At 44.7% G+C, this 22397-nt stretch overlaps 2 pseudogenes; one reads left to right on the top strand and one right to left on the bottom strand.

The window, feature by feature from the left end:
- Positions 1 to 1173: 1173 nt before the first annotated feature.
- Positions 1174 to 16052, bottom strand: LOC121603271 (annotated as a pseudogene).
- A 4082-nt stretch (positions 16053 to 20134) lies between these two features.
- LOC121603270 lies at positions 20135 to 21303 on the top strand (annotated as a pseudogene).
- Positions 21304 to 22397: the final 1094 nt, after the last annotated feature.

The following is a 22397-nucleotide window of genomic DNA, read 5'->3' as shown; positions in this document are numbered from 1 at the left end:
CTGTTTTTTTTTTTTTTTGCTCTCCGTGGGTCCCGTTACTCTCGTTAGATAGAACGTTTACACAATGTTTACTCTTATTTAGCGCAAATAAAACAATGCTACTGGACACTTTGAGCAGCAAAAAAAAAAGAAGACAGTTTTCTGTTAATTCATTATGATGAAAATGAGAAAAAACAAACACCATGCCGCCACCAGGAAGTGTTCTTTCTGTTTTGTTTTGTTTTTTTGTTTTTGTTTTTTTTTTCTTTTCAAACGGTTATTATACGTCGACATACATTTTGTTTTTTTTGTATAGTAGAATAGAGAGAATTGTTCAGGAAGGGGGACGATGAAGCGACAGGGGCTGGGCGTTGGAATTAGCGAATTACACGGTTGTTTTTTTCTTATTGTTTGATTTTCCTACGCGAGACCCTCGCTCTAACACTGTTACTGCATTATACTGCCACTACTGGAATGTAGAATCTTACGGACGCGGAATGTAAGACGGAGGGTTTGCTACTGTGTATTATCTCACTTTATAGACGCATTATTACACTAGACAGTAGGTGTAGTAGTAGTAGTAGTATTCGCTAAAGATCGGTTGACGATGATAAACCACCATTGCAGGTGAGCCTTATATACTGCACTGCACTCCCTTAAATCTAACAAATAGATGTGTACGGTTGTTTTCAGGTTCTAGCGCGTGTGTCACACAACCCACTCTCACAACTCCGCTCAATGAATAATGTAATCCTTCAGAAGTCTTGCTGCACATTGCTGCAACGAAAGGCGCATGACACAAAACAAAACAGCTTTAAAGTAACACACCACACGAAGTCGTCGTCTAACTTCCGGTACGCAGAAAACAAACAAAAACAACACACTCTACACCCAAAAAAAGCCAACAACTTAACGAAACAAACAATCTCGGTAACACGTGGGATGCTTTCCCCCCACCCCCACCCCCTACACGAAGCGCAAAACAATTCGGGGGGGAAAGCAGCTAAGCAGCAGAGGAGATCATCTGCTAACCATTACAATCGTTTCGATCTTAGTTGTGCTTTTACCAACCACTCTTCTAACTACTTCTTTACTTTCACTCTCTCGCTCTCTCTTTAGGATCTACTGTGAGCAGGCTACTTCACTGCAAACCACGCCACACATTCTTCGCCATCCCCATCGATAACCATTACTTTACCACAGCTTGTTGTGGTAAAACTTGAGATCAAAGTGGCCCCCACGGCTGGCTGCCGTTCGAGTGCACCGACTCGTTGTCATCGTGCAGGCTGCCCCGCGTGCCCGACTTCCCGATCGGCCGGTTGATCTTGACCGAGCCGAAGCCCTCGTTCTCCTCCTGGTCGAACTCCATCTTGCCGCTCGGCATGACCGCCGCCCCGACGCCGACGAACGAGATGTTCTTCAGCCCGGTGTTCTGCTTGGTGTAGCGGGCCGGCTTCCTGCTGCCCAGCACGCCGTAGTCGCTGCCGGCCGGATGCACCGGCGACGCCTGCTGGCTGACAGATTGAGGCGATAAGGACTGTCCCGGTGCGAGCCACCACCACCACCACCCTCCGTGTCGTCGTGCAGCTCGAGATGGTGCGGATGGAAATCGTACGGATCCGGGTCGGGACCGGGCTCGGGCATATCGTCGTACGGTAGCGTTTCCGGCTGGTCGGCAAACTTGACCTCCAGCCCGTGGTGCGGCGTGTAGCGCGAGGCGTCCGGCTCATCACCACCGGCACCGAGCTCGACGCAGCGCTCCATCTCGTCGGCCAACCGTTGATCGAGCTCCTGCTCCTCGCCGACGCCACCGTCGCCGCCGCCGCCCTCGATCGAGTCCGTCTCGTACCGGTGCTGATGAGCGGCATCGTCCTCGGCCTCATGCCCATTGCTACCGTTACCGGCAGCGTGTCCATTAGCAGCATTAGCGTTAGCGTTAGCGGTGCTAGAAAACGGGGAGGTGGGAAAAGGAAACATTTGCCACAGGAAAGAAAGGACAGAGAGAGAAGAGAGAGAGAGAGAGAGAGAGAGAGAGAGAAAGCGAAAAAAACCAATTCCAGTCATAGTGCGCTACCAAACCACGCTACCCAGCTACAAAGTCACTACTTTTGCACTACTCTAAGCGGAAAAGGAAGAGCTGCCTGCGGTTGATGAGCAACACACTTCAAATGGTGATACAAAACACATCCTTAAACGAGCAAAAACGAAACCTTTAATTAAACAAACGACATACAAAAACACACACAATAGGAAGGGAAGAGAAAAGAAAACACACTTTGCGTAACAAGCGAACAATGTGCGATTTTATTCTGTGTTGCTCTGCCGTGGGGTGCTGTTGGCCACAGCTCGGCACAACAATTTTTACGCGTACACAAACACAACACTTGAACGGAAACCGAACCCTGCCTGAACAGGAATTGCACTTGGGAGTTTAATAAATTACTTTCAACGATTTTATAAACTTTCTGCAAAGCAGATCCGAAGACGACGAACGAATACAGTGAGCTTAATATTAGGGGCAAAGGGCCGTACAACTTAAAGTAAATCCTGCTTCGACCGGGGAAGATTTAATTTAGACACGGTACATTAATTGCTACTGGTGCTTAACACGATATTAGAGTACGCAGGTATCGCAGTGTGGCTAGATTTCGCAAAGACCTAGACGAATTTTAAATACACGAACCATCATCGGGGTGGGTAGGGGCAAACCAAAGACATACATTACAAGCCAATCAGTGACCTCCGGCCTTTGGGTGAGTGTTTTTTTTAGGTAAAATTGCTGGAAAGAAATAAAAAGTAAATAAAAAAAACATGTATAAAACAAACAAAACCAAACAAATGGGGTAAATAATGAACAGAGAAGGGAACAACTGTTTGAAACGAAAGACAAAAGCGTGCATGTAAGCTGATGATCTTATGTTTGCTAAATAAGCTACCGTAAATGGTGTGTTTTTTAGGTAGCAGGGGGTAAACTGTGCTCGTTTGTTGTAAAGTTGCCCAAAAATTGAATATTACCTGTTCGGTTCCGTTGAAACTGTTGTGGGGCTGTTGTGAATTATCTGAAAAAAAGAGGATATTAATTATAATTTATTGCGAATATAAATAGAAAAATGTTAAATTTATTGTATTCAGAACACAAAAAAAAAAATTTTTTCAATTGGGGAAACTTTGCAGTGCTAAATTAAGACGAAATGTTGATGCAATTGCATACCTTGGGGCGGATTTAAATGCTGTATCCAGTATGCGTGACAAACCGCCTAAAATGCTGCAATCTGCATGGCACTATAATTGCGTTACGACATTTTGCACCTCTTGTTTGGTTTAGTTTTGATAAAAAAGCAGTTAGCAACAAGCATAAACCGAAAAAAATGAGAAGCTTAGAAGCCTTCTCCACCTGCGGCTAATTAATTCATAACGAATATTCAAACGTTCCGAAATTGACAATGAAAATGCAGCTAACACGGCGGCGGGCACAAGGCATAGTAGAAACACACCGTTCGCGTGACCTCATTACCAATGTTCCCGCTGAAAGTGAGAATCGTGTGTCTCGTGGTCCACATTTGTGACATGCTGTTTAAAGTTAAATGGCTTTAAAAACACAAGCTGCACACCATCGCACTGCACTGCTGCTCCTCCCTGGTTGCGTGTGGGAAAAACTAGGTTCCTTCAGAAACAACCATCAAGCGTCCAGTTTGGCGTTTGCGTGCAAGCGTTCGCAGTGTATTTTAAAACCGAGCCAAGCAATGAGGCCACACTACTTAAAAAATGATCATTTGCGTGAAAAACTGACCAACGGCGGATAGATTGCATGATTGTGGGTAGTTGTACGGGAGAGCTCCAGCCAAGGGTGCAGCAGTTTCTTCAAAATTGGACCACAACAAACGATCAAGAAAATGTGCAACCGCGCAATCAAGGACATAACTGGTTGCCATCGCAAATCAAAGAAATGTTTCCTGACCTGAAGCAATTCCGCGCAAAAGGCCAGGGATCAGGAGGATAGCCTGCCCTGCTCCACAAAAACTGAGCAATCAATCGGGCAAATCAAGAACCTTCGCATAACGTACGAGGAGTTCCCTTAACGATCCAAGCAAAAAGTGGTAATTTTCTTTTCCTTTGAACCATCACACTTTGCACAAGTAAATTGCAAGCAGTGTGTGTGTGTGTCTGTGTATGTGCCATGTTTGCTTGCTTTGCATGTATCCGATCTGATCCTATCGCAAAGTCGATGCAGTCTTGCGGCCACAGTTCACACCTAAGTTAGCACGAGCAGTTCCGCAAACCGTGCGCCCGCCGCACGATAACGAGTACTTTAAAGCGAACGCGTCCTTGGAAGGTTGTTTTGGAAAGGAAAGCAAAGGGAAAAAGGAGCGCAAAGATTTATTACCACCAACATGGCCATTGGTACGCTGACGCTGGGCAGTAGTTAGACTATCGGATGCATGCGAAACACTGCCGGCCGGGGATTAGTGGGCGTTTAATTGAAATGCAACTAGGCGGACGTCCTGCCGGAAGAGGCCGGAGGCATGTGTAATCGATTGCCGTGACAGCAGCAGGCGTGGTTGGTGTTGGTGTTTGCATAAACGATGAAGCAATCAGATCATTACAAAGTGATGATTTATCAGTATTGATATGCAATTTTACAACACAGTGATGCCTTTGTAAGGCAAACCTTCAAGGGAGAAACATGAGGAAACTACCTAAACGGGTAGATAACGACCCAAGTGACATTTGCTCGATAATGTTTTTCCATATCTGCTCGATTAGTATTCGATACGCCTGAAATTGTGGATTTGTGTGTGATCAAGTGTGTTGAAAGCGCTAAGATTTGGCGTGTTCGTAAATTAGACTCTCTTCTATCGATGGACTATGCCGTCGAGCTCATTTAAATTCGTAGCTTTGATTTTTCATGAAAAACAAAATCGAATTTTGTGTGACGTTGTTTTATAAAAAATTCGATACTATTGAAGTATAAAATGGCAACATGACCCACAATAACGATAGGAAACATAATTTCCGATCGAATTTGGAAGAAAGCAAAAAAAAAGTCGCATAACAGTTGATTTTACAGGATTTTTTTCTAAATTTCCTGAAACTGGTGCAGTTTCAAGGAAGTTTAAGGCTCCAGTTTAAGGGAATTCAAATTCCGGTTATACGTGCTCGAAAATGTCAATTGGGGAGTATCTAAGAGACCAACAATTAAGATCTGACATTCTTTGAACGTAGAATAACATGATTTTGTTAATTTTTATACCAGATCTTGAAGATATTGCAGATATAGCAGTAAACTACACATCATAACATAGAACTGCAGACTTGCATTTAAAGAAATGTAGATCTGCCAGACAACGATCTTGATAAAAGATCTTAGAGCAATTGGTATAAGATATCTTCTCAGCACTGCTAAGGTTTGTTTGGTGTTCATGCAAACTTTAGGGACTTTAAGTAAGCTCAATAACCAATCCATACCAACTGAAACAATTCGAATTGTACGATACTTACTTTTGTTGCGAGGTCCAAGTTTGCAGTAACACCAAAATAGGACCTCGTAATGTTAATTTCTCAAGAATTTCCCTCAAATTCCTTAGTTACTTGGAAGCAAACCAAACAAAGAACTGGGACAGAGCCCCAGCACCTGAACTAAACAAAACTGTGCACACTCGGAAATTGTCCATAAACTATTTGCCTAAATTGTTCTTCATCACTTTCACGACAGTTCCATAAGGTGCTTTGCTGGCCGGCGAAGAAACAATACAGAATTTCTAGCCCCACATACCACACAGTTTGTTGGCGTGATTGCAAACAGTTACATTAAACATGCAACAATTTCACCCCAAACGCTATGACAGTAATTTCCAACTATGAGGGAGAAAGATATTGTTCCATTCCTTCCAAGAATTTCACCCTGCTTTAAAGCAAAAGTAAAGAAATAAAACTAAAACTTCAGAGTTTCACGTTGATTCGAAAGGCACGCAACATATAAGCAGCCGGAATGTTACATTCCTTTGTCGTTTTTCTCCCCCTGACAGGTGATAAAATCTAATTTCTTGCATTTTTAATGTCCCGATTCATGTCACTCATACCACACACACACACACACAACACACACACACACACACACACACACACACACACACAACACACACACACACACACACACAACACACACACACACACACACACACACACACCACAACACAAACACACACACACACAAACACACACACACACACAGAAAAGCTGCTTGAAATAGAAATAATTAGCACAAGCGAAGCATCACAAAGGGGTTAAAAATGCAATTTTCCGGAACGGTACACGCGACAGATACATCCTTACAAAAACGGAAACTGTGTCCCGTTCGCCGTGTTTTCCTCGGGAAAGCTCATTTTACCAACCGCGCTGGAAAAGTGATTTACCTGTGCCATGCTGCAGGTTGGCCGCTTGGCCGCATACGACCGACCGGCGGTTGGGCAATGATCGGCATCGGCGCGACCGTTCGTTCGGGTCTGCGAGGTGGAACGACGCCTCTCCTCCGTCGTGGTAAACGTTGGCCCGAACAGGTTCGTGTTAGGACTGTGACAGCCGGTGGTGCATTTTGGCAGATGTTTGTGTGTGTGTGTGTGTGTGTGTGTGTGTGTGTGTGTGTGTGTGTTGAGGATGTGTTTGTAAGGATAAGAAAGGATTGGGTTACAGGAGGTTACAGAAGTGTCAAGAGAAAAAGATGAATATTGAGAAGTGGATTAGCATTAGTATTGCAAACAGGTTTTGCTAGTCGGATGTTAAAGGTAGTGCCCGCTACCACACCCATTGCGCCCGTCCGTTTAGTGTCTAACTCTTCTCATGAAGCCTATGAGTTATCCATCAGGATTTGTTAGACGGTGGTTTAGGCAGAGTGCTTCAGCTCTTCAAAACTTACCTAGCAGTGATGTGCATGCGACGACCATCGATGTCGGTCGAGTTTTGGGCCTTGCTGGCAAAGAAACTTCATACACGACAAAGTTGTTCATCTGTGGAATCTTCTTGGACAGTCCTGTGTGGGAATAGAGCAGAGTAGTAGTCGTTCAGTAAAAGAAGCATGCTATGATCATAAAAATCTGAATGTCTATATGAATTCTTGAAGTTTTCTTTGAATTTCTGAGACTTGTTTCCTTGTAAATGTATGGCTAATGGATAGTTATAAATTCTGGATATTTTTAAACGATATATTCCTTTCTACATCTTTTTTACTCTATCCCTAACCCTCACGTAAGGACGTGAGCTATCACCGCAAGCACTTATTCCATTCCAATCGCACGCTGCACGCTCCTTTCGCGTGCCGCCGGTAGCGCAGTGCAGCGAAATCGCGTGATTTAAACACCATCCATCAGTGGTGGTGTGCTCCTCCAAAGCCTGCCTATAGCACAACCTACAACACCACTCCACTCCCTCAGTTATCGGAGAAGCGTGCGGAACCAAAGGACCATCGCGGTGGCCACTTCGCCCGCGAACAAATCACGCACGTCGACCTTATCCGTGGCGTCGGTTACACCCTACAGCGCGCCCTTACCGTAATGCTTCTGCAGGAAACCGAGCAACTTCTCGGACGGCCGATCGATCGCCAGCTCGTCCGGCTGTATGTTTTCCTCCCGCAGCATATGCTCGAACAGTTCGCGCCCAAGACCGCCGCGCTGGCGGGACTCGTGCACGTAAAAGTCGAGCACACACGGTGCCGTCACGTTGACCGTCTCGCCGGACGGATCAAACACGTACAGCGATTTGCGGCCCACCTTCAGTATGCCGACGACGAAACCACTAAAAGAAGAAAAAAAGGATCATGAAGTGAAATGGTTTATAGGTAATCTTTGGGAAGGGAAAATGATTGAAAGCTATCCGGGAGCAACTTACTTTCTGTCGTTCGATTCAAACATCAGATAGATGTGATGGTCCGAGTTGCGCAGCTTTTGGGCGGTCGTTACCGGAACGGAAAGCCCTGTGCCTGTGCCGACATCGAGCCGATCGTGTTAATGATCTCCGAAATCTGTGCCGTGGCATCGCTGCAAAAAAAAAACAAAAAAACACATAAAAAGAGAATGTAAAGGGCAAAAAGGGAATTATTTTGTCTATAAATCAGCAACAAAAAGAGCACAGTTTGCATAGCATAATTACACACCAGCGGACGGAAGAGAGTGTTAATCGAATTTTGATCGCCTTTCGCTTGTTTTGGACAGGATCGTGGGCAAGGGAAAAAAACAACACCTTTCCTTCCGGCCATAAATCATTTGCCACCTTGCACCGACACACCCGGCACAGTTTTCAATCGAAACAACAACGAAAAATACTGATCGTGATCTAATACATGATGGACTGCTGCTGCTGCTGCTGCTGCTGCTGCTTGTGTCGGAAACACCCGTCGCATGCTAATGCTCATCAACACTACCAAAACAGTACCGCGGGGTGCCCGAGGTGTTGAGCTTCCGCACGAACAAAACAAGGTGTTGACGTGATGCTACACAGAGCCAACAAAATCCAAAAAAAAAAGCAAGGAAACCCCTTCCCAGACACACCTAGATGCTCCACCCGGGTGATTAATGGGTTCGCTAATTTTGGAAGTGGGCAAAAATGGTCACAAACACGTGTTTAAACTCTGTGCACAGGGCAGCGTTGTGCGAAAGGAGTTGTGCTCTGAGTAATGGTGCCTTGTTTGGACTCGGGACGATGGTTGTTTCATGTGTGTGTTTTTGGGGGACCAAACAAGATTTAATGTGCAATAATTATGGCAATAAAAATGATAATCACTAGGACATTTTGGGGGTAGTTGAGGCTAGCGAGAATAGGATTGAGAGTGTACCTAAGAAAATGAGAAACTTAAAATGACCCGAATACTGATTTGGGCTTTATTTGATTCAATTTAATGGCAGTTTTTGGTTGGTAGTGGTTCAAGCTGAATATTTTTAAGTGGCTATCTTCATTTATGTGGTTATTTATTGCTTTCCACCATTATAATTTGCACATTTTGCCACAAGGGGCGCCCCCAAGAGTTTGTCCTTTAAAAAATGGAAGATCTCCTTCAAAATTGAGATCAAATTGAGATCAGTTAACTACGCAAACGTATTTTTAATATTTTTATATTTTTTTGGATACTAAACTGGCTTCAGCTGGTCTTGATCGGGAATCTCACTGTAGCATAACATGATTTCTATAAGCCATCTAAACTGTCTTAAGCCCAACACCAAATGCTATTAAAAATAACTTCACTTTTGCAATTTTCCTGGGCCTGGGTTTAGCCAAAAGAATAGAAACACAGGAACATAAAAACACACACAAAAACTGAGAAAAAAAGAGCAAACGATCGTAACAATACAGCAATAAATTTTACCACATTTTTGTCACGCGAAAACAGCGGAACAGAAAGCGGACAAATTTCGCTAATAGCTTATAATTTTTGCCATTATTCTCACACGAAAGGTGGACACAGCAAAAGCAAGGGAAACACAGCAGCTATCGACACAATTGTCAACAGCAAAGAAGGAAGTGGAATAAAATTGTGTAATAAAATTGAATGGGCTTAACTTTCCGTTCCGAGAATATAAAAGACTAATGACTTGCTGCCCACGACGCGGGGCGCTAAATTTGGTAGTAAGCATTGAAACTAATTTTTGCCGATTTCGTTGTTTGTGACGTGAAACTAAACCGTGAGAAAGGCAATCACCGCAAAAAAATGTAATAAAAATTGGGATATTTCAAAAAATGACTACTTACAGTGCAACGCGGCGGGACTGTGCAACGAAGCCGGTCGGCAGCAGCGAGTTATTTATCCGAACAATCCGTGCCCGGAACAGGGGATGCATGTTGAAGCGGAACTCCATGATTTTGGAATGGTTGTTTTTGTTTTGTTTTGTTACACAATTAGTCACCGATTTCGTTACAATATCACTTCACGCTAACTACACAACACACTGCCAACAATCGAACACCGTCGCGGCTCACTAGAGGCCAGTCAGACCAGTAGAGCTTTGCAGTAGTAATAAATAGGTAAATATTAATATCACAAATGATTGCACTCCGTTCGTTTGCGATGTCGTTGAGCGCCTGTAGCTTCCGGGCGAACCTCCGTCCTAATACTTCGTGCTGGGAGGAGAATAAATTCTTTCCCCACTTAACGACGACAAATTGAAACTGAAATGCAAAGAAAAGGAAAAGAAAAAAAACACATCGGGAAATGAGAAAATCAACTCTTCTCTCTACTACAACCACATCAGCTCTGTGCTCTGTGCAGGGTAAGGCAAAGGCAAATGGAAATGAAAATGGAGCAGAAAAAAAAAACACACCATAAATGTTATAAAGCTTAGAAAAATGAGTTTTCCTTTCCACTTTCTTCCCTTGCTCCGGTGCCACAGCCCTTCTTTGCCGTTTGTCCAGCAACAAAACCCCCCCACAACCTTGGCTACGTTACATTTCGCTGACTTTACGACAGGTAGGCACCACCGGCATCGGACCCACCACGGGAGCGTGTGTTTGTGGCTTTCGGTCCGTTGGCTTTTCATCATTTGCGGAAGAAAGAGAGCCACAACATCGCACACCCGTCCATTGACCCGGTTTTCCCATGCCCACCACACACATAACGCGTCGTCCACCTTTCCCAGCAAAGGGTGACATTCATGAATATTTAAGCCATCAATTCAAACGTGATACGAGTGATATTATGAGTGAAGGGAAGGCAGTGAGAGCTTTTTTTTTGCTTTCTTTTTCGGAACGCTCTCCAGAGTTTGGTTAATCCAGTTTGGTCCGGTGGATCAACGGGGGGAATGTATTACAAAATCACCCCACTAATAAGGCCAGCACAATGGATCAATCACAAATCCCAATCCCAAAAAAACAAGCATAATTTTCCCGAATAATTGTGTTGACTCGATCGCATTAAAGCTCTATTGAAGTTGGCTAATGACAGGATCGATTAAGCATTCATCCATTTCTTCCACCACTCTTCACTTTTATCTGATAAACTCATCCATCGTGCTGTTCGTGAGACTCCATTTCTTTTCCCTCATTCTGCTTTAAAATTCAATGCATTTTCAATTACACACCATTCGATTCGAGCTTGCGTTCGCGCGGTGGAACATTGAAAACGGCGCAAAGTAAAAGGGAAAGTTTGTTATAGCGTAGCACCTGCGGTCATCGATGCCTGTAGCCGGCCGCAGCCGACATGATGCAATAATTTCCACACGAACGAGCACGAAATGCACAAATCGGGAAAACGCGAACTTGAACTCGTTCGATGGCCGAGGGACATCGAGGGATCACCGCAAAAAAGGTAGGGGCAAGTAGAGAAAGGAAATTAATTCAACTTTCATCTGGTCCGGGTGGTATAGTAGAAATTGTGTTTCTCTAAAATGAAAACTAAAATGCATTAAACATTTGGTGGAAATCAATGAAAAAACGATACTCCAAGAGGGCTTAAATGCTAGAAAATACAAATTCATATTTCTATAGGAAACCAACCGAACAAACAACCAAATCAAGTTGAAGGAGGAATCTAGAAGCCCCGTCTTAGCAGTCGAGCACTCCCCAACGAGTCAAGTTGAAGGAGTCATGCTATATTTCCCCTATCGTTGCTTTTTTCCTCAACACCACCTTTAGGGGTGGGTGACCTGAAGTGAAATCCTTTTCTTACCCTGTGCGAAGGACATTTTTACTACTTTCATTAATCGATCCTACGATGATGTTTTTTTGTTTATTTGGCCCCACACCAATAAAGGTTCTTTGCAGTAGCTCCCCCGGCACTGCGATCGATAGACTTGCTGGCGGATTTTTTGAAGGAATACACGTAACGTGCGGTAAGAAACGTTACTTCACAACCTCCCCACGATGAGCACGGATCGATGGTGATGGATATGTTAATTAGTTTCGCACCGCAGCTGGAAATAAAATCACGTCCAAATAAGTCGCCGACTTGCCGACTACCAAGCAAATGATGACATAAATGCGCTGGGGTCTGTTGGTAAGGGGGGAACTGTTTTGTTGCGCTACTTGCTTGCGTGGATGAATAAACCTACTGCATCATTGTGGCATTTGGAGCTGAGTGTCTAGAACTGAGTTTTTGGTTGGCTAGAACTAGCAACTCGTCAGAATTCGTGCTGCTAGTCTAGTTCCGGATTGCGTCAGGAACAAGAAAAAAAGGAGGTCACAATTCGGGCACAGAACAGAAGTTCAACACTTGAAGCTTCCACAGAGGGGGGAGGTCACACCATTTCGAGTCGAACTTCAACCCAATCCCAATTCCCAAATAAAATCAATCCAGAACAATTGAGGTTGCTGTCTGCATGGAGTGTGATGTGTAGCATAGAAAAGTCATGATACCATTTCCAACCAATAGCTATCAGAGGATCTATTTTTCCGGAAGCCATTGCCTATTGATTGACACTCAACGGTCCCCGGTTGTGTAGCGTTTGCCATTCAGATCCGCCCCGATCAAATCTGATCTATCGACTGCTACTACTTGTCTTTGGCCAGCGATCCGTAACGTCTTGTGCGTTCGGGCATGACCGGCATGGAAACCAACCTGTCGTCTTGTGTGTTTACGCTTGTCGTTTCCGACTGCAGCACCTGACCTGAACGCTACCTTGTAAGGCTGGCGCGTGTTCCAGCTGGCTGCACAGCTTCCGGATTTGATGCCGATGCCGAAACGGCGGTTTATTAGACGATGCATTAAGTGCACTGTGAATAGCACTTGATCGAGAAGGCGAAAGACGATGAAGACATGCCACGACGAGTACTTGAGGAGGTGTTACAGCGCCTAAGGTTGCGCTACATGTTGGTTCATTCCACTTCAGTGGTCGATAGTATCTAAAGCACAACCCGCAGAGGAGAAGACATTTTCCACTTGACCAACATTCAGCACACTCCCAGCTCCTACTTCAGACATATCTCAAGAAGCATTCAGCAATCTGCATACGTGTCTGATTGGTTGGTTGTAGCATTCAGTGAGAACTTCTTCTTACGGAGCCTACATCTTCTTCACTGCTACGAGTTGAATGACACACTGTTAGCAATTAATCTCTTTTCACGGTAATAAATAAACAATAGGAGAAAAGGTTCGCTTGATGATGCCTTGCAAATCACAATCAAATCATCCAAAGATAAGGTCGGTGAAAAGTGAAAGCGTGTGTAGTAAATTTTCCTTTTACAACCTTTCCTACCTTCCGTACCACTGTCTGTGTTGTGTGTGTGTTCATTAATCGTAAACCGATCTGGCGTTGGAGCATATCAGTGGAATGAAAGAAGAAGCTACACAGCTGGCGGTAGTTGTGTTTACCTTTTGTTGTTGTTATTTTCCACCCTCCCAAGATCTTAATTACATTCGACTGTGCGGTCTATTATAATCTTTACCGTACTCAATACCGGTGGGGCGAAGGCACAGTTTCTCCGCTGCCGCTACTACTATTGCACGCCACGCGTTCCCAACTCACCCCGCAACGGTAAAAAGGCACGGCAGTCGGAAAAGCCTATTTTTCTCTGCCCTAGTCCAGGGGAAAAAGCTGATACGCGGGCAATGGGAGAACGGTTGTTCAAGAAACTGCATATGAAGTTTTTTTTTTTATTTTTATACCACTCTCATTGGTGATGCACAAGGGCATTGGAAGGAGAGGCTCGATAAATATAACGCGCTCGCGCACTTCCCCAACGACCACGGCACAGAGCACGGCATGATAGCGGTGGCATGGAATTTCAGACGAGATAACGGACGGTGGTGCCGGTTGGTTGTTTGCCTGTTTATTTTGGTTGTTTTTTTTCGCATTGCTACGTCTGTCACCTTTCCGCACAAAGTTTGCAGCAGTTGACGTGGAGCCTAGAAAACCAAACCATACGGATGGGGAATGGGGACAATATTCGCAAAACGCAATCCGCCACATTAACACACTCCCAAATCAACAATCTAGCGATTCGTCTGGCGTGGAAGAGAAAGATTTATAGCTATTGGGAGCCACCCCAATATTGCATGACTTCTCGCGTGTGTCGCAGACGTAATGACGACGACTCGGTCCGGCACGTTCCTTACGGTTGGATAATTCCCGTCCAACCGTCTGAAGGTACGTGAGTCACCGCACACAAAGTAAGGGGCAACGGAGCCAACAGTCGTTCATATTTATTTGATCCAACAAACCCAACAAGACCCACTCCGGTTGTATGAGTCACGAGGATTCGTTCCCTGGTCGTTGCCTGGTCGCCCCGCGGCTTGGTGATTGAAACCCGATACCCCGGGGCGTGAAAGACCGCAAAAGGGACCATGTTCCCCCGGTACGAAATAACAACAACCCAGATCATTCCGACGGCAACCGGGCGCTATTGGGCGTCCCTTCTGTGAAACCTTGCGCACTAACACACACAAACAACCACACCAAACATTTCGTTAGAGACAACACTACCGAGCGCAAAAAGGGGAGCACAACATTCAAACACATAAAAATTCCAACTTCGAAACGTTGTTTTCCCTCTATCCCTCAGGGTGGGACACCGAAATGTAGGACGACTTTTGAGGGAACCGATTTTTCCACCAACTTAAAAAAACGTCTTGAGCGACTTTTCCAGCGCCTCCTGCCTGGTTGTTGGTTGTTGTGGCAACACAACACCAGCGAAAGCAGTACGGCGTGCCGCATCACTAACACCCACTGGTTCAACACTCCAACACATTAGCGTGCTGCGTACACACACACACACACACACACACACACACACACACAGACACACACACACACACACACACACACACACACACACACACCACACACACACACACACCACACACACACACCGTCACGAGGTAATTGAGTGGTTTTGCGGTGCATTTGCATTTGTCGTTTCATTTTGCTTTTAAAATCCGCTTATCTTCCTGTTCAAACAAAATTACGATAAAGTAACAATCACTTCACTGTTCACAACACACTCTTGCGGTCCATGGCTCACAAGGCTTCACAGAAAAAAAGGCTACAAGCATCTGTAGCACAAAGGTGTAGCACACTAAAATTCCACTATGGCGCTTTCTAATACACGGAGCTCGTGTGCTCGCGACGAAGTACAAACCTTTCCGTCTGGGACGTTCAACACGATTTGAGCGAAAAAACTAGTGCGCGGCATTCAACGCGGTTTGACGTGGTGTATTAAGGGAGCGTGGGGCACAAAGAAGACTCTCTTTTCTTGCCATTTTTTTGAGTGTATTTGCTTACAATTTATTTTTTGTGCGAGATTGATCCAGTTCATAGTTGTTAGTTGTTATGTTGAAAGAAGATTGAAAAATGAAAGGAAATTCTATTAAAATTAAATTAAATTATAAAATTCTATTAAAATAAACAACACCACAACCGAACGAACAACTTTGCCTTGTGAACCAAAGCAATTATTTATATTTTATAAACATTATTTTGTAGCTGACCCACATAAATTTAATATAAAGAAATATATTTTAGTACTACAAAGTGCATCGTTCAACAAATGTATGAGCCATCTAAAAAAGTATCACCCGTTGCCCCACTATCCCATACATCTCGTATGGTTTCTTGAGATTAGAGAGTGAGAGAAAGAGAGCACTCCAACAGTTTGATGGAGCACCCGTGAGATTGTTAGAGCGAAATACATTCCCATCTGCTCCATGCGATTTTTATGGAGCGCTCTTCTGTCTCTTCAAACAATTTTCTAATGCCTACACACATTCTCTCTCTCTCTCTTCTTTCCTTTCCATCTCTCTCTTCTCCTTCTAATTGTCCATTGTATCGCTTGTGTGTGTTGCTTTGCGGAGAGCGTTAATGATGGTAGTGGTTTCAAAAAACAATCCCAAACAAGAGGGAATCGCACTCTCCAATACTCCAATCGTACACAAAAAGGGCGAGAGCCACCCTTCTACCCTCTACTCTCCATACCTTTCCACCCCCTTTTGTTGCACTTTCCCATCCGCTCACCGGTTGCGGTATGTTTTGTCTGTCGAACGATGTTCACAGCTTCCGCCGACTGATCTAATGTTGGAGCAGGTAACTGTTTTGGACCGTACAATACTCGCCACCACATCTGATGATGCGCTTTCAGCTGATTTTCGTGCTCTTACTCTCTTTCTTCTCTCCTTCTCGCTCTCGGAAGTCTATTACAGCTTCACTAATACAACTGCAATCGGTCTGAATTAGATGAGGGAGGGAGTTGTGATGTAGAATGGTTAATGTATTGTATGCTGCCAAAATGTTAAATGAAAGTCTTGAAGAAATGTTAAATGAAGTCAGAGAAAGAAAGATTTTTAAATGTATAAAAGCAATAAAAAGAATAATCTTTCAAAAATTGGATATTTGGTAAAAGTGTTTAAGCCAAAAAAAAAAAAGATAAAACGTATTAGGAAAGGAATGTTTCGGTATCAGTTCAGGTCCCAAACATTAAAGAAATCAACTACTCAAAATATGAAAGTAAACCACCCGAACGAATGCAACAAAATCTCGCACCCATTTTTACCGTACTTTTGCCAAATTCATCAACAAAAGAAGTGGGCCGTTGGCTCGTCAGTTCATGGCTTACTACACCGCGCATTGAAGCATAAACCGGTATTCTGGCGCAAACGTTCGCTGATTGAGCTCGAAGGTTGCGCTTACGTCATGGGGTGTTCGCGCTTATGTGGCCAGCAGGAATGAAAGAGCAATAAAAAAATAAGCCCCCAAAACACCACCAGCATCAGTGTGCCCACCACATCCGCTGCAACACGACAATCGCTCGATCGGCAAACTGGTTGTAAGCGGTAGTATGTGGTCACGATCTTGGTGTATCTTCGCGAGGTAAACCGGAAGGCGGATGCAGGATCTTCTCTGCTCCCTGCCCGAAAGCTGCTTTAATTGCAAAACAGGCCAAGGCCATCTGGGTCACGGGTACGGGAGGGTAACGCATCTGTTCCCATGAGTTGCGTTTGATTCATCACGACGCATTTGTGGACGTTTTTTTTTCGTTAAATAGAGACTGAGAAGCAAAAGAAATAGTACTACCAGAAATGGAACTCAAACTGACAAACTGCAGGTCGGTTGATATCTTTTGGGTGTTATCGGTGCCTGGAGTCTAGACTTATCGATCGATCGAATTGAACCGCCCAGTGTGAAGGTGGGTTAGACGTCCTAGTCGTCGGCTCTCGTGGGTGTTCGGTTTATGGCGATTCAATTATGACCTTAAAACGTATCGTGCATTTGCAAAAAAATCCAGAAACGTGGCAAAATACTTAATATGGGTAAATTTAAATAACGTAACATTCATCACAGATATCACCTAAAGGATGTGTGTTTAATACGCTGATAATGTGACAGATATACATTACATATTTGGATGCATATGCCGTAATGACTAAAGGAGCTCCAATCCAAAGAAATTCCTTCAATTCATCAATTCAATTCATTTCAAGTCGGTGTTTTTTTTTGCATTTTTATGGCTGTCGAAAACTCTCCAAACATTTCCAGAATGCAGTCAGCGTCTTGCCATCCATACTAGAAACTTCTCCCACACGGACACGTTTCGATCGTTCCGTGATCTTCCCCCCCCCCCACAAGGTAAACAAGCTCCGGTGAGCTCTTACCAAGACGCCGATCGTCCCGTGCTTTGAAGGAAAGCATATATGTAAATAAAATACACAACTGCAAAATAAGCAAATCTCTGGCTCGATCACTCCAAACATGACGCCCTGGCTCGTGACGAAACGCACGAGTCAGCATCATCCCCGCACAAGTCATCCACTGTTTCCGATCTACTGACTTTGCATTAAAAGGTGCTACACCATCCCGGGCCCAGGAATGGAGCTGTGAAGCGATGGTCAACAGCAGGGCGGCGCTGCCAGGCGCTGAAGGGACGGCGACAGTTTCAAGAGCAACCGCATCACCATATTTGGCAGCACACGCAAGGTTTTGCGGAAGAAACCGCGATAGTGTCTGCGTTGGCGCGCGCGCTAGCCCAACATGGCCATTTACTAGCCGGGTTGGTGGTGGGGGGAGGGGGCCCCCGGTAGAATGGTTCGAGAAACATCCAAACGGGCCTGACTTGCAGTGTAATTAGATGCGGTCAGGCATGAAATGGGCAAAACTGCTGGAAGTTATCAAACGACGTCAACACACTCACCCAACCCCGAGCGAGTTGACATTTCTATTCGCATTTGTCAGAGTGAAATTAGTTTCCAGCAGCCACGCACTCGCAGGGCTTGTTTTTTCCTGGCGAGCAGGAAAAATCGATACTCATCGTGAGGACGAGGTCTGGGCGCCTTATACGCCTAAAAGCCGATGAAAAGGTGGCGAGAAGAAGTAGACCGCAGTAGGCGCGTTTGTGGGCCTGCTCCAACCCGTGCACAGCATCCAAGTGGGCTGGGAGGAAAAATCGAACATGGCTGCCGGACTGTGTTTGGAGAGCCCGGGTGGAAGGAATGCTGACTGTCTGGCATTTCTTTCCTTCTTTGTATGCAAAAACCTTTCCTCTTCGTCATTGAGTGTTTCGTAGAAGAAGGGGAAAAGACTTAAACACATCTTGATTGGTAAAAATATCTACCGCGTGTAAGGGAAAATTTGATGATGAAAGCGGGCATGCTAGGAAAACGGCACTTACCAGATGATTCGCTTGTCTGCGGCAGCTTCCTCACTTGTTCACCCGTGAGTAGTGTGTGGTGGTTGAAAACAGTTTTTCTAAAATACAAACTTTTCACTAAATTCTTCACGGTAACGCTTCTGCACGATTTGATCAACCCGGTCACTTCGGCACGGCCTACTACTCTTTTACACCACCGCCGATGGATGCAAACGCGCCCAGATGATGCTGCTGCTGGTGATGATGGCGATGACGGTGATGATGATGATGTCACGGAGCACAGACACACGAGAGCGCTGGGAGCGCGGTAAGCCCAACGGCAATGGAATGATTTTTCACGCCTTACGCACTGAACGAATTTTCCCTTGTACCACACACTGTGCTGGCTAGCAGAGCACAGCACACACAAACACACACACACACCACAAACACACACACACACACACGCGGGGAGAGAAAGGGAAGTCACCAGTTACAATTTTCCCAAGAAATGTTTGAGCGGCTTTCTTCGGGGGGAGCGAATTAGCTTTGCGTCCGCACGGTTCACGCTGTTGAGAAAAACTGAAGAGCAGCGTGAGAAAGGCTTAGCGCGAGACCCTACGCGAGGTGAGTCTCTCCGCTGAGAAAACAGTGTGTGATCAACTTTAGGCGACACCAGGCAACAGGCGTGCGTCACATTTGTGGCGCTCTTTCGGTCCGATGTTTGGCTGCTTGAAGTTTTAGTTAGAAAAAAGTACTTCCACATTATCTCTACACTTGTTGGTGTGAACTAACCTTTGCTAAATTGATTGTGCATTGTGATGGGTGACTATTTCTTCCTCAACTTTTCAAGCCATTAAATATTTTTTTTACTTATTTTCTCACTACCAAAAAGATGAAAGGAAGATTTTTTATGAATATTTCATCTTACTCTTAGGTTCAACAACAGTTAACAACATCTTAGGCTTAGTTTTACTCACAGCAACACAATCTCTTCTATGAATAGAACCACGTCCGGCTTCGTAGCAGTTTGTTAGTCTACCTTCAAGGGTTAATTGTTAGCAATTAACTTGTTTTCTTGATACATTGACGCCAAAATATATCTTCTGATTCTTACTGCGGTTTGTTAGATTCGACATTTTTCAAACATTCTATTCATTACCAGTTTTTTTTGCTCATTGTGCAGCAGAACTAAATTCTCTCAGCAGCTACGCACCGAAAAACGTGAGAGCGCATGCTGCACCAGCTTTCACGCAACTTCTCGTACGCAACCGACACAGTTTGGCTATTGACCACTAGAGGTCGCTGTACGCGAAGCAAGGAGGGAAACTACACGTTATTTTATTATTTTAATTTTATTTCAATTTCAAACACTAATAAAAGATTTTTTGATAAATAAAACTGCTTGTTAAAATGCCATCATTATAAAACAATCATATTAATTTCTTTCTTTCGTGTATTTCTGACCGAGCTTCAATGAAAATGTTCAACCTCACTTGAACCAAAAAACCCCGCTTGTCGAAAAGTCTCTCAGCAGGATTTGCACTAGTTTCGAGAGCAGGATAGAGAGATAACGAGAGAGATACACCTGCCTACTTTGAACCTAACCACGATCAAACGATACAGTACACCATTGTCTCATTGACCTGCACAAAACACCTCAGCAAGCTTTGCTCGTTTCACTGCAGAACAGAATCGTGAATCCTCGCGCATCGCCGTTGTTAGTTTGTGTCCTCCCGTTTTTGTGTGATTAGCAATGGCCGTCAACGTACACTTTACCGGCCAGACGACGGAGAACTTGTCGCGAATCGAGCTGCTGGCCTGGGTGAACCGGACGCTGCTGTCCGAGTTTAAGAAGGTGGAGGAGCTGTGCACCGGCGCCGCCTACTGTCAGCTGATGGACGTCCTGTTTCGGGCTGTCTGGCGCTGAGGCGCGTCAAGTTCTGCACGAACGTGGAGCACGACTTCCTGAACAATCTGCGCATGTTCCAGAACGCGCTGAACCAGATGAAGGTGAACAAAGCCGTACCGATCGATCGGTTGGCCAAGGGCCGGTTTCAGGATAACTTTGAGTTTCTGCAGTGGTTCAAGAAGTTTTACGACGCCAACTACGATGGGAAGGAGTACGATCCGCAGCTGGCGAGAAACAATGCCCCGATGGGGTACGGTACGCCGAGCACGCTCAGGCCGACCCAACGGCTCAACACCGGTTCGGCTCGGCCGGTTTCGTCTGGTCGGCCGGTAAAGCGGGCGGGTGACACGAACGGGTCGGCGGGACGAAAGCACGCAGAGGAGCAAAAGGGTGCCGCTGGCGGTGGAGTTGGTGATGCTGCGGGAGGTAAGTGCGAGTGTTGGATGTGTGCTTTCTGAGGATTAGAGGAGTGTTTGTATCGATAACAAATCATGCATGCTATCTGCACAGCACAAGCTGCCGGCGGAGAGAAAACGAACGATCGGATCAGTGCGCTCAGTGCGGAGATTAACGAACTAGCGATGCAAATGCAGAACGTGGAGATGTCGCGCGAGTATTACTTCAACAAGCTGGTACTGATCGAGAGTTAGTAAGTGTGGATTGGTTTTAAGTACAGTAAGAGCGCGACATCGCATACTAATGCCCTTATTGTTTACTACTTGCAGCATCAACGAGCAGCCAGAGGACAGTCAGGATGGTTTGTGTGCGAAGGTGAAGGAAATTATGTATGCCTCCACATAGCTTGTTCGTTTTGTTATCGTTGTCTATTTATTTTATTTTAGTGTGTTAATTTAATGGAAACAAATCGTCTTTAAATTGTTATTAATTAGTTACGGTGTTGTGTCGCTTTTGCTTTAGCCAGATACTCATACACGATATGCAGTTTAATAAAATCCGGTATAGGTGGAGGAGATGTTTTAAGTGCATTGTCTCTCAGCTGACTTTTACAGTGTGATGTATATTTTTATGGTGATTTTTTAAGTACCCTAAAAGATGCGTACTTCAATGTGATTCTCAGTACTTAAAACTAAATCATAGAATAGGACGCTTTCGGGATGCATTTCGTACACAAAACATCGCACAAAAAAACTCACTCACGCGCATCGTTTGTTGATAGAGCATTTTTTGTTTATTTAAAAAGAACGAGGGGGGGATTAATTCATAGTGACTTAAATTAAGAACTAAAATGACTGTTCCTTAGCGCGCGGCACCTAGCACACCTAGCGTGTGGAAGGTTCTGCCTCCTCACCACTCTGGTGAGGATATCATCATCATCATCATCATCAATTACTTAGCAGTGTAAGCAGACCTAGTAGTAGTAGTGAGCAGTGAGGCAGACGAAATGAAAAGGGAGAGCACTAATCTTAAGCACAACAAACAAGGGGACACTAATCCAAAACAAAAAAGCACAATCACACATTCCTAACACACGCACTGTATCCAGATTGTCGCACATTGTGTGGTTTGTGGTGGTTGGTTCTCTTTTTATGTTTTTAAGTGTGTGTTTTTCTAGAGAAATTATGTGTTGAAAAAATAAAAATTTCATCTGCTGCTGTTTTGCAAACAGGTGGCCAAGATGCACTTACACACCCCGTACACCTGTTGCAAGTCGATTAGCAAGCGAACTTGGATTTTTCAAACACAGAAATGCACTTGCACCTGTGTGCGCGGGGAGTTGGCTACCCCCAAACAGGGCGTCTATTAAGAGGGATTTGTTAATTAAACTGAATTAAAACAACGCACACACACACATACACACCAAATACTTCATTCGTTCGTTCGTTCGTTCGTTCGTTCGTTCGTCCGTTCGAGTCTTCCTGCCCGGTCTTCCTTCCTTTCACACTGGAAAAGCGCGGGAAAGCCATAGTCTCGCGGTCGTGTGCACCGAGGCAGAGTGTGTATAAATGTACTACTA

Source organism: Anopheles merus, unplaced genomic scaffold (assembly GCF_017562075.2).
Source record: "Anopheles merus strain MAF unplaced genomic scaffold, AmerM5.1 LNR4000989, whole genome shotgun sequence".
Classification (NCBI taxonomy): Eukaryota; Metazoa; Arthropoda; class Insecta; order Diptera; family Culicidae; genus Anopheles; species Anopheles merus.
The sequence above is the reverse complement of the archived record's forward strand: the minus strand, read 5'-3'. Positions and strand labels throughout refer to the sequence as shown.